Genomic DNA, 9,692 nt, shown 5'->3' on the forward strand with positions numbered 1-9,692 from the left:
CCAGTTATTTATTTATATCCATGGTCACATGTATATTCGCTTTATATTTTGGGTTATAATTTAGTGCTATTATTATTTATTTTGTTGCTCAAATTGTTCCACATTGGTCCATTGGGAACTCCTTTTTAAATTTTTTTTTTTAAGGAGGCTCCATACGCAACGTGGGGCTTGAACTCATAACCCTGAGATCAAGAGTTGCGTGCTCTACTGACTCAACCAGCCAGGCACCCTTCTGTGGTCCTTCAGATTGGCTTCTGTGCTCTTTTGGGAAAAAAACAAAAACAAAAAACCAAACGACAACCTTCCTTTTTGAGCACTTTCTTTTTTTCTAGGACCAAATGATGTTCTAGGCTCATCTTGTATTTTTCCCTGTTCCAACTCTATAATCATCCACTTTTTTCAAGGAGCATTGGTTCCTTTTGTTGTAGAATGGTGTTTAGAAACCAAGATCTGGGAGCTGGGCATGCTCATTGCTACTGGGATATCATTTCTTCCAGGTACTCTCTGCAGACAGAGCTGTGAAATATTATGTATGTATACTAATCCCCATATACACACATCTATATCTATATGCTATGGTCTGAATGTTTGTGTCCCCCCAAAATCATATGTTGAAATCCCACCCCCCCGCAAAGTGATGGTATTAGGAGGTAAGGCCTTTAGGAAGTGATCAGGCCATGAAGGCAAAGCCCTCATGAATGGGATTAGTGTGCCTTATAAAAGAGATCCCAGTAAAGAGCTGTTGAATCGCTACGTTGTACACCTGAAACTAATGTAACATTGTGGGTCAACTATACTTCAATAAAAAATAAAATAAAATAGGGGTGCCTGGGTGGCTCAATTGATTGGGTGTTGGACTCTTGGTTTCGGCTCGGGTCATGATCTCATGGATTGTGTGTGGAGTCAAGCCCCATGTCGGGCTCGGCACTCAGCGGAAAGTCTGCTTGAAGGATTCTCTCTCTTTGCCCCTCTCCCCACTCGCTCTCTCACTCTCTCTAAAATAAATAAATAAATATTTAAAAAAATTAAATAGGGGCACCTGGGTGGGACAGTCCAACTCCTGGTTTTGGCTCACGTCGTGATCTCAAGGTTGTGAGATGGAGCCCTCCACTGGACTCCACGCTCAGCACAGTCTGCTCAAGACTCTTTCTCCCTCTCCCTCTGCCCCTCCCTGCCGCTCTCTCTCTCTCAAATAAATAAATAAATCTTTTTTAAAAATTAATTAATTAATTAAAATAAATAAAAGAGACTTCAGAAAGATCCCTCACCCCTTCTACTGTGGGAGGACTCTGTGAAGATGATGTCCCTGAACCAGGAAGCCGGCTCTCACCAGACACTGAATCTTCTATTGCCTTAACCTTGGACTCCCCAGACTCGAGAACTGTGAGAAATAAATTTCTCTTGTTTAGAAGCCACCCAGTCTACGGTATTTTGTTATAGCAAGCCTGACCGACTGAGACATTCTATTTATAATAAACACCACGAGTTCATACTGATGCGATTTCAGTCCAACACACAAGCAGGGCTCATTCTAGCCTCCCTCTTTCCTCATATGTAACTTCTCTCTTCGGCAGTGGTAAATGCTGCTCTTGTTACCTAATGCATTTATTTATCGGTTCGATCCTGGTGTTCTAAAGGAAAACCATTTCTCTACTCACAACACTTCTGACACCAAATAGGTGCTTTTTTCCTCACACCAAGCAATTCTGACACTAACTACCCATATTTTAGCACAAACCCCAAAGGTTAAGAGCTTATCTGCACAACACTGTCCCCATTTCAGATGCTGGTTGCAAGTCCGAGCCTCTCATATTTCTGACCAACTAGCTAGGAATCAGGGGTTCCCATGCCCTCCTCCTCGAGTTCGTTAATTTACTAGGATGGCCCACATAATTCCAGGAAAGGTTTACTCATGTTTACTGATTTATTATAAGTATATAAAGGATACAGACGAACAGCCCGATGAAGGGGTACCTCAGGTGAGGTCCGGAAGGGTCGCAAGTGCCGAAACTATTGCCTCCGTGGAGTTTGGGCACACCAGCCTCCAGCAGGTGGATGTGTCCGGTGACCTGTAAGCTCCCCAAACCCCACAGTTCAGGGATTTTTATGGCAGCTTTATCACATAGGCACGATCGATGATTAACTGAATCTCCAGTCTCTCTCCTCTCCCCAGAGATTGAAAGCTTCGGGCTCCTAATCATGGCCTGGTCTTTCCGGTGAGCACCCCCATTCCGACGCTATCTAAGAGCAAGCCAAGATTCACCTCATGACGACAAAAGACGTTCCTACCACCCAGGAAATGTCAAGGAATTTAGAAACTCTGTGTGAGATGCTCCTATCACGTCCATGAGCTCAGGAAATGACAAGGGTTTTAGGAGCTGTTTGTCAGGAACTGGGGGCAGAGGTCAAATATTCATTTTTTATTATGCCACATATACGTATACGGTATTTTCCGAACTGCTAACCCTTACTCCTGTGAGAAATTAATTTACTAACTGCAGTTTTTGTATGCAGTTCTCTTTGTCTTTAGCCTTAAAGAATCCAGTTCAAATACTATATTCCAGAGTTAATTAGGTTGGCCCTTTCTTCCCCGCCCCCGTCAGTAACACAGTTAGGTGCACTTGTTAGCGTGTATATTCTATTTTGAGTTCCCCTACTGTCCTGGTTGGTTTTGTTTTGTTTGTTTGTTGATTTTTTTTCAAGATTTTTTATTTATCTATTTGTTGAGAGAGAGAAAGCAGAGAGAGCACACAAGAGCAGGATTGGGGGGTGTGGAGGGAGAAGGACAAGCCGACTCCCCAGTGAGCAGGGAGCCTGGTGCGGGACTTGATCCCAGGACGCTGGGATCATGACCCGACCTGAAGGCAGCCGCTTAATGACTGAGCCACCCAGGCGGCTCTGTCCTGGTTGGTTTTGTGTATTTATTTGGAGAGAGATGTGAACATCACCATTGCTGTAAGAGTCTAAAACAATCCAAAACGTACTAAGGGAAGTGTTGCTTCCTTCTCATTCCTACTAACCCATTTCCATTCTCCCCTCTTTTCACCCCTTTCTTCCCTGTAGGTAACCAGCCTCTTTGATTTCTGGTTCATCCTTCCTGGATTTCTTTTACACAAATGAGCAGACACATGTGTATTTTCCTATAACCTCTTCTTTCTTACAAGACAGGTGGCACACCATAGATACTTTTTTTACTTTACTTTTTCCCCCTTAACTATCTATGTGGAAATCATTCCATAATGACTCATAGAGATCTTTCTCATTCATTTTTTAAAAGAGAAAGCGACATTTATTAAGCACTCACCTTGTTACAGATATATTTCATAAGGTACACTGATACACTTCATTTCACCCTCACCGTCACGCATGAGGATGTGTCTTCACCAGGCTTCCTTGCTTGCATTCCTGATCCATTTGCCAGCAGTGCTGACTTCTATTTGGAGACTTCCCCTTCTCCACTTTCAGTCCATGGGTGAGGCAGCACCCATAACTCTGAGATGGACTGCATGACCTAGGCTTAAACGAATGCATTAGACCATTCCTCCGGCTACGGTAATTGACTCAGGAATGGGCCTGTGACCCAACCAGAGCCATTGTAATACAGTGAGGCTGTGACTGGGGCTTCTGGGAAATAGATTCACTCTTCCTATGGATCTTGAACTAGATTCTTCCCACTGAAGGTGAACCTGGAAGTTCATAGTCCAGAGCTGTTGCTATTTGAGAATGAAGACAACATACGTAGAAGAAATAGACTTCTGGTTCAGATGACCTAAAGGTCTGATCAAGTCATTCCTGACTTAACTCTAAGCCTACAAGATCCTATTACATCAGTCATGGAGTTAATTCTATTTTCACTTGAGCCAGAAATGAGTTCTAACTGGCTCACAAACTCATGCAAAAAAACTCAAGCACAAACGATGTTTAGAGCAACACTGTAGGGGATGCCTCAGATCCCAACTGCAGGGAGCTATGCTCTACCTTCTTCTTCTTCTTTTTTTTTTTTTTTAAGATTTTATTTATTTGAGAGAGAGAGAGAGCACAAGCAGGGGGAGAGGCAGGCAGAGGGAGAAGGAGAGGGAGACTCCCCACTGAGCAGGGAGCTGGATGCGGCACTCGATCCCAGGACCCTGGGATCATGACCTGAGCCAAAGGCAGATACTTAACCAACTGAGCCCCCCAGGCGCCCCTATGCTCTACTTTCTTGAGGGCAGAGTATCTACATATATTATTTTAAATCCTTCTGCACTGGATATTTGTTTCTTCTCTCTCATTTATTTATATATTCGATCATATGTTTATATCAGTATGGACCTATGGATATTTATTTCATACTTTGGGTTATAATCTGGTACTACTTTATTTTACTGCTCAAATTATTTCAGCTTTGGCTATTGTGAGCAGTTTCAGTTGGTTCTTGTGTCCTTTTGACATACCCTGATCAGCGTGTGTGTGTGTGTGTGTGTGTGTGTGTGTGTGAGAGAGAGAGAGAGAGAGAGAGAGAATTTCCTTATTTTCTGGCACTACAAGGTGCTTCAGACTCATCCTCTATATTTCCTCACAAATCCTAATGTTAGCCATTTCTCCAAGGAGTCCTGATTCCTTCAAATGGAAAACCCAGAACTTCTGGGTGCCGGATGTACTTGCTACTGGAATGTCATTGCTTGTAGGCGGTCTCAGCTGACAGAGCAAGGAGCAGCAAGAACCTACTTATATCCAAATACCTATACAAATGTCTGTATGTAACCATTTGTATCTCTATTAAGCCTCCTTCCTTTAATAACTGCAACCTTCTACTCCGACAATGAGAAACCTGGCTCCCACCGTCAGCTCCCCACTGACCCAATTATTCAATTCCAGTGTATGTGTATAGCAATATCAGAATTGTTAACTTGTATCTCCGTGGGAAACAATTTGATCAAGTCGAGTACAGTACTATGTATATCTTCTTTGGCCTTTAGTTTTGCAGTTTCCACTCTTTTCCAAAGGATTTAGGTCAGCAGCCTTCTCCCCAACTCTATTCAGTGAGGTTGTTGTGTACATTTATAATGTGGTTAGATGACTTTGTCACATTCTGCATTCCATCCTTGAATCCCCTGACCCTCTTACATGGTTTTATAAAATTTGAATATATTTAGATTCATCCTTTGTGCCCTAAAACTCTGAGTTTTGAGAAACAGTGTCATGTATTCACTATCATATAGAATAATGTCATCATCCTAAAAAATCCTCTGTGCTCCCTCTTCCCTCCTCTGGATTCCCTGGCAGCCACTGACTTTTTTTTTTTTTTAATCTACAGTTTTGCCTTTTCCAGAATGTCATTTAGGTGGAATTATACAGTGCGTAGCCCTTTCAGATTGGCTCTTTTAACTTAACAACATGCATTTAAGATTCACCCATGTCCTTTTGTGGCTCGATAGCTCATTTCTTTCTTTCTTTTTTTATTTATTTATTTTTTTTAGGATTTTATTTATTTACTTGAGAGAGAGAAAGAAAGATAGTGCACAAGCAGGGGGAGTAGCAGGCAGAGGGAGTGGGAGAAGCAGGCTCCCCACTGAGCAGGGAGTCCAACGTGGGGCTTGATCCCAGGACCCCAGGATCATGACCTGAGCTGAAGGCAGATGCTTACCAACTGAGCCACCTAGGTGCCCCAGCTCATTTCTTTTTATTGCTGGATAATATTCCATTGCATGAATGCACCATAGTTTGTTCGTCCATTCATCTATCAAAGGACATCTTGGTTGCTTCCAGTTTTTAGCAGTTGTGAATAAAGCCACTATAAACACTCACCTGCAGGTTTTTGTGTGAACATGAGTTTTCAAATCAGTTGCATAGATACCTGGGAGTGGGATTGCTGGGTCATATGCTAAGCTATATATAACTTTATAGGAAATTTCCAAAATGTCTTCCAAAGTGCCTGAACCACTTTGCATTCCCACCAAAAGTAAATGAGAGTTTCTGTTGCTCCATGTCCTCACTAGTATTTGGTGGTGTCAGCTTTTTGGATTTTGGCCATTCTAATAGGTGCCTTGTTTTATCTCGTTGTTCCAATTTGCAATTTCCTAATGACAATGATGATGAGCATTTTTTCTATGCTTACTTAAATTTGTATGTTTTTGGATACAAGTCCTTTGCCAGAAATGTGATTTGCACTTATTTACTCCCAGTCTGTGGGAGTAATAGTGTCTTTTGCAGAGCACTAGGTTTTACCTCTTTTTTTAAAAAAAGATTTTACTTATTTATTCGCCAGAGTGAGAGCAAGAGAGCACAAGCAGGGGGAGTGGCAGAGGGAGAAGGTGAAGGAGAAGCAGACTCCCCGCTGAATAGGGATCCTGACACGGGCTCGATCCCAGGACTCTGGGATCATGACCCAAGCCAAAGGCAAACACTTAACCGACTGAGCCATCCAGGTACCCAAGTAGGTTTTACTTTTAGTAAAGTCCCACTTCTTATTTTTTTTCTTTCATAGATCATGCTTTTGGTGTTATAGCTAAGAACTCATCACCAAACCCAAGCTCATCTTGGTTTCCCCCCAGTATATTCTTCTAGATGTTTTATACTCTATGTTTTATATGTAGGTCTATGATTAATTTGGGGTTAATTGTTGTGAAAGGTACAAGGTCTGTATCTATGTTTGTTTTTTGCCAGTGTCATTTGTTGAAAAGACTATCCTTTCTCCATTGAATTGCCTTTGGTCCGTTGTCAAAGAACAATTGACTATATTTATGTGGGTGTATTTCTGGGCTCTCGGTTCTGTTCCGTTGCTCTATTTGTCTATTCGTTCACCAGTTCCATCCCCTCTTGACTCCTGCCGCTTTACAGCAAGTGTTGAACACGCGTAGCATCAGTCCTCCGACTTTGTGGGGCTTCAGTACTGTGCTGGCTGTTTGATGTCTTTTGCTTTTCTGCATAAATGTTAGAATCGGTTTGTTGATGTCTATAAGACAGTTTGCTGGGATTTTTATTAGGATTATGCTGAACCAATAGATCAAACTGGGGAGAATTGACATCTGAAGTCATTCTTTCTTCAGCCACGTCCAGTCTACAAATGAGCCTATCAAAGTCATTCTTCATGTCTACCACAGTGTTTTTGATTTTTAGTATTTCCTTTTGATTCATTCTTAAGTTTCCATCTCTGCTTACCGTATCTACCTGCTCTTGCATGTCATCTACATCTCCCATGAGAGCCTTTAGCGACATTAATCACAGGTATTTTAAATACTCTGGCTGATACTTTCAACATCTGTGCCATATCTGCATTTGGTCCTGACGCTTTGTCTCTTCAAGCTGGGTTTTTTTTTCCTTGTCCTCTGGCATGCATTTTGATTTTTTTGTTGAAAGCCAGGCCTGGTGTTTCGGTGAATAGAAACTGAGGCAAATAAGCCTCTAGTGTGAGAATTTATGTTACTCTGGCTAGGCGTTGGGCTTGCTTAGTGTTTTCTGTAGTTAAAGCTGCTAGAGGCTTCACATTCTAGTGTCTTTGTTTTCATCTTCCTGTTGACTTTGGGCTTCGCTAGATTCTCCTCCTCAGAGAGAATCTGCATCTTGCAGCTCTTTGAACCATAATCCGTTATTATCTGGAGTCCTGTTGGGGTGTGGTAAGGGGTAGAAGAGGCGAAGTGGTTTATAATCTTATGATTAAATCTCAGTGTATCAGTGTCCCTGGGCTGTGAGTCCTGGGCATGTTTCTTAGCTGTATTCCTCTACTTTAGGTGACGCGGAACGGCTAGTGGGATCAGAGTAGAAGAAATGTCCTGTGTGTTCCCCCCCCCCCATGGGATAAGGATTGGTAAAGACATTTTCCCTGGAGAGCAGGGCTTTGTTATGGAGAATACTCTGGGTGTATTTCACAGTGGATACTCTTTGCCTCCCCCGTCAGAACCAGAAGGAGATTGCTCCTGGCCCTTCACTCCAAGAATTTAGTGAGATTTCCAGAGGTAAAACTCACAAAAGTATGGGGTACCCCTTAAGGCTTTGGCCCCTAGGAGTTTCTTACCTTTGTGCTAGTCCACACTTGGCCTCTGGCAATTTTAAAAAATTACCATCTAAGCATTGCTATCAGGTTAGGATTCTAGTGGCTTTTGCTGGAGTAAGCAGATCTCAGCTGTGACTTTCGTTATTCTTTTGTATGGTAAGAGATATGGATCTAATTTTATGTTTTTCCAGATGGTGACCCAATGGTCCCATCATCATTTATTAAAAAGTCCACAAATATAAAAGAATGGTCCAAGGTAGTTTATTTGTGGTGCTGTAAAGCTCTGTATCTTGATTATGGTGGTAGTCCCAGGAATCTATACATGGGCTAAAATGCATAGACTGTGCACCCAACTGAACACATGTAAAAAATGCTGACAGCGAAATAAGGTGTGTAGTCTCATTAATGGTATTGTACCAATGCCAGTTTCCTGGGTTCGCTATTGTACTACAGTCATATAAGATGTCACCATTGGGAGAACCTGGGTGAAGTGTATGTGGGACTCTGTATTATTTTTCCTACTTCCTGTGAGTCTATAATTCATATCAAAATAAAATTTTTAAAAATTCATCTCTGCTACAGTGCATTGAGATGCCTAGATTGAATGTCTTAAAGTCCAATTTGTTCAAGTGGCAAACTAGCCCATTTATATTCATTATGATTACTGATATGGTTAGTTTACTTTTAAAAAAAATTATTTATTTATTTATTTATTTATTTGAGAGAGAGCACAAACAGGGGAAGCAGCAGAGGGAGAGGGAGAAGCAATACAAGGCTCGATGTGGGGCTCAATCCCAGGACCTTGGAATCATGACCCAAGCCAAAGACAGATGCTTAACCGACTGAGCCACCCAGGCACCCCTGGTTGGTTTACCTTCATACTCACTTATATGCTATGTTGAGCAATTTACCCTACCTTTTCCTTGCTATTTTCTGCTTGTTACTGGATTGATCGAATTTTCTTTGTCCCTCCCTTCTTTCCCCTTTAATAGAAGTTGTACAATCTATTTTATTAGTTTAGGGATTATCTTAAACATTTTAACAGATGAACTTGATTTACTGAAATCCAAATTTAATTTATAAGTTAATTAATACCTCTACTCACCTCCTGAATAATACAAGTATCTTTTTTTTTAAAAGATTTTATTTATTTATTTGACAGACAGAGAGACAGCCAGCGAGAGAGGGAACACAAGCAGGGGGAGTGGGAGAGGAAGAAGCAGGCTCATAGCGGAGGAGCCTGATGTGGGGCTCGATCCCATAACGTCGGGATCACGCCCTGAGCCGAAGGCAGACGCTTAACTGCTGTGCCACCCAGGCGCCTCATAATACAAGTATCTTACAATACCTTAACTCCAAAGTCTCCAAGCTGCTGTGTATTATTGTTTATTATAAATTTGACTTCTATCTTGTGTTTATACATCTGAAGTTATGTATTATTTCAGAGACCACTTACTTAGATTTACCCATGTTTACCAATTTCTTTACTAACAATTCCTTCTTTGATTCTTTCCTTCCTTCTGTGTTTGGTTTCTTTTTTCTTGATCAAGGAAATCATGAAATTTTCAGCAAAAATCTGTGAATGATAAATGTACACACTCTGTCTGAAAATGTCTTTATTAAGCCTTTGCTCTTAAATACTTAGGTGGATTTAGAATTCTAAGTTGATAGTTATTTTCTTTCAGCACTTTGAAGATGTGATCCATTATCTTCTGGTTTA

Source organism: Ursus maritimus, unplaced genomic scaffold (genome assembly GCF_017311325.1).
Source record: "Ursus maritimus isolate PB19 unplaced genomic scaffold, ASM1731132v1 scaffold_14, whole genome shotgun sequence".
Taxonomy (NCBI): domain Eukaryota; kingdom Metazoa; phylum Chordata; class Mammalia; order Carnivora; family Ursidae; genus Ursus; species Ursus maritimus.